Genomic DNA, 3,809 nt, shown 5'->3' on the forward strand with positions numbered 1-3,809 from the left:
ATATAAGATACAAGCTGGGATGGCCCACAAAATAACTTCAGGGAAGCAAGTTTAAAAATAATGAGAAAAAAATTAAAATAACAATTGATTGCATTTGGGGGAGAAGAGGGAAGTCTTTAAAAAAAAAAATGTAACTTGCAGCCCTTTCTTGCTGTTTTTCATTTATGCATCTGTACCAGGCAGCTGATCAGAAGGACCCATTTTATCTGCCACCACATGTTTTTGGACAGTGTGGTCAGTTTGGGATGTAACTTTGGTAGGTCATGCTCAGTTGCCCTTACTTTATCATGAAATTATTAAAGGGACAACTGTCTGATTTCTATCCTAGCTGGTGGAGGGATCGCTTTCTTGTTTTACCCACATTGTATATATGTTTTATTTCAGAATAGATAGATGGGAGAGAGCGTTTAAAATTCGTGTAAGTACTCATTTTAGAGATGAGAAAACAGATCTAAAGAATGATAATCAATGCGTTGCACCTTCCTCAGTACAGTAGTCTGTTAGTATACATGGGGAATTGGTTCTAGGACCCCCACGTATGCCCCAAATCTGCAGACACTCAAGTCCCACAGTCAACCCTGCAGAACCTGAGTATATGAAAAGTCAACCCTCCTTATACATGGGTTTAGCATTCCACCAATACTGTATTTTCCATCTACCTTTGGTTGAAAAAAGTTCGCATAAGTGGACCCCTGCAGTTCAAACTGCTGTTGTTCAAGAATCAACTTGGAGAACAACCATGCCCATTTCTTTATGTATTGTCTGCGACTGCTTACATGCTACAAAGGCAGAATTGTAGTAGCTTCAACAGAGACTGTATACAGCCTGCAAAGCCAAAAGTATTTACTGTGTGGCCCATTACAGAAAAAGTTTTTAAATCCCTGCTCTAGAACTCAAGTCTCCCAATTCTATGATGAATTTACTCATTTCACCCAGTATTTACAACACCTGCTGTGAGCTGGGCCTTCCAAATGGGTAAGACAGCCCCAGTACCTGCACTCCTGGAGCGCCGCTGGTATTCTTTCTCCTACGCCACTAGCCTTCTCAGTTAACAATGGGAAGTGGAAAACTCGAAGTTCATTTATTTAGCAAATAGTATTAAGCACTACCATATCCCAGGCACTGTTCCAGGCTTTGGAAATCCATCCGTAAGCCATAAACATATAAATCCCTGTCTTGGTCAGGCACAGTGCCTCACGCCTGTAATCCCAGCACTCTGGGAGGCCCAGGAGGGTGGATCACCTGAGGTAAGGAGTTCGAGACCGGTCTGACCAATATAGGGAGACCCTGTCTCTACTAAAAATACAAAAACTAACCAGATGTGGTGGTGCACACCTGTAATCCCAGCTACTCAGGAGGCTGAGGCAGGAGAATTGCTTGAACTTGGGAGGCAGAGGTTGTAGTGAGCTGAGACAGCACCATTGCACTCCAGCCTGGGCAACAAGAGCAAAACTTCATCTCGAAAAATAAATAAATAAAATAAATCCCTGTCTTCATGGACTACACATTCCAGTGAGAAGAGACATAGACAGTATTTGTAATTTCTATCCCTTAGATAAATAACTGCCCAAGGTGACAGCTCATAAGGACAGAGCTGGAATTGGAGCCCAGGGCTAACTGACTAACACAGAGGTGTTTCCAAAAGATGCTTTTGCCTCTACACAGAAGAGCATGTTGTTTTTGTGGATCTCTGTCCTTCAATTCAAAATCTTGATCTGTCAGGAGAGCTGGGCCAACCCATCAGGTGGCAGGCAGGGGTCCCTGGGGATGAAGGGATGGAAAAATTCACTCCTGACCTCCCTCTCAAGGTTTGGCCTCTCATGCACCAAATTCCTCAGCACAGAACCGGGAAGTAAGATCCTCGGCGGCCCTTCCTACAGGACAGTCCTGCAGGTCCATCAGTGTATTTGATTGTTTAAATGAACATCTGTCTAGGACAGAAACTGCAAATAGGATAGGAGAAGTTTGTTTGAATTTCCCTTTAGCACCTCAAAGCAGCAGGTGAAGAGAAGGAACATTTTAAATTTTCATGTTACCAGTGAGGAAAAGTGGAAGGAGGGAAGAGAAAATCAAAAGGAGGGCTCACAAGAGCTTGTCAGAGTCAAAATCAGAAATGGACGTGAGAGTCTCTAGAATCATTTCCTTTTTTCTGGCTTCAGACAGAGACCCTACCTCTCTCTGCAGACCACCCTCCAGGAAAGCCAGCATAATAAGGTAGGTACACAGCAACACTTTACTCCGTAAGAATTCTTCTGTCAAAAAGACTTTCATCTTTGCATTTTGATTTTAGGGTCAAGAAGTCTGATGCTTTATTAAACTGGAAAACTCACCTGCCCAAACCATTGCTTTCTTCAGTGGTTCTTCGCTACTGAAATCACTCAGTACTTTCTGACAAACAACTAAAATGAACCCATCCTGTACTACTGTCTGACCTTTAAAGAATGTGTAGAAACCTTTTAAAGTAGTATCTGGGCCAGGATCGTGGCTCACGCCTGTAATCCCAGCATTTTGGGAGGCCAAGGGGGGCTGATCACCTGAGGTCAGGAGTTCGAGACCTGCTCTGGCCAACATGGTGAAACCTGTCTCTACTAAAAATACAAAAAATTAGCCAGGCATGGTAGCACAGACCTGTAATCCCAGCTACTGGGGAGACTGAGGCACAGGAGAATCACTTGAACCCAGGAAGCAGAGGTTGCAGTGAGCCGTGATTGTGCCACTGCACTCCAGCCTGAGCAACAGAGTGAGACTCTGTCTCAAAAAAAAAAGAAAAAGAAAAAATAGTATCTGTACTGTAAGAAAATTACCAGTGAATGTTTATTACTCCCAGGCTAATATTCAATAGCAAATTTTCCTTAAATCTATTTTCTGACATCCTGAAGGACGTCTACTAGAGCCAGAAAGTATCATTAGGTTTCCATCATTGACATCCTGACAAATCTTAGGGACTAAGGAGTCACATTTGCAGCCTGCTGGCCGTTTCAAAAGCTTCTGCCTCTACTGAGGGAGCGGAAGAAAGAAGACCACAGGACCAAAATTTAGTGAGATATTCTATAAACTCCAAATCCAACCATTTTCCATTCATTCATTCAACATATATTTATTGAGGTCCTCGTGGGTGCCAGCCACCATCTAGGCCTTGGAGACAGAGTGGAGAACAAGCCAATCAAGTCTCTGCTTCCATGGAACTTGTAGGTTCTAGGGAAGAAGAGAAATCAGTAAACAAATACATATGTAAGACAATAGTCATCAAAGAGAATTTTAGGCAGGGATAAATACTACTAAGAAAACTAAGGCAGGCCAGTCATGGTGGTTGACACATGTAATCCCAACACTTTGGCAGATCACTTAGCCCAGAAGTTCAAGACAAGCCTGGGCAACATAGTGAAACCAGGTCTCTACAAAAAAAAAATACAAAAATTAGCCAGTCTGGCTGGGTGCAGTGGCTCATGCCTGTAATCCCAGCACTTTGGGAGGCTGAGGTGGATCACTTGAGGTCAGGAGTTCAAGACCAGCCTGGTCAACCTGATGAAACCCTGTCTCTACCAAAGAGTACAAAAATTAGGCCAGGCATGGTGTCTCATGCCTGTAATCCCAGCACCTTGAGAGGCCGAGGTAGGTGGATCACCTGAGGTCAAGAGTTCAAGACCAGACTGGCCAACATGACAAAACTCCATCTCTACTAAAAATGCAAAAATTAGCCAGGCGTACTGGTGTGCACCTGTCATCCCAACTACTTGGGAGACTGAGGCAGAAGAATTGCTTGAACCCAGAAGGTAGAGGTTGCAGTGAGTGGAAATTGCACTGCTACA

This window comes from Rhinopithecus bieti, unplaced genomic scaffold (genome assembly GCF_001698545.2).
Source record: "Rhinopithecus bieti isolate Rb0 unplaced genomic scaffold, ASM169854v2 scaffold_14232, whole genome shotgun sequence".
Lineage (NCBI taxonomy): Eukaryota > Metazoa > Chordata > Mammalia > Primates > Cercopithecidae > Rhinopithecus > Rhinopithecus bieti.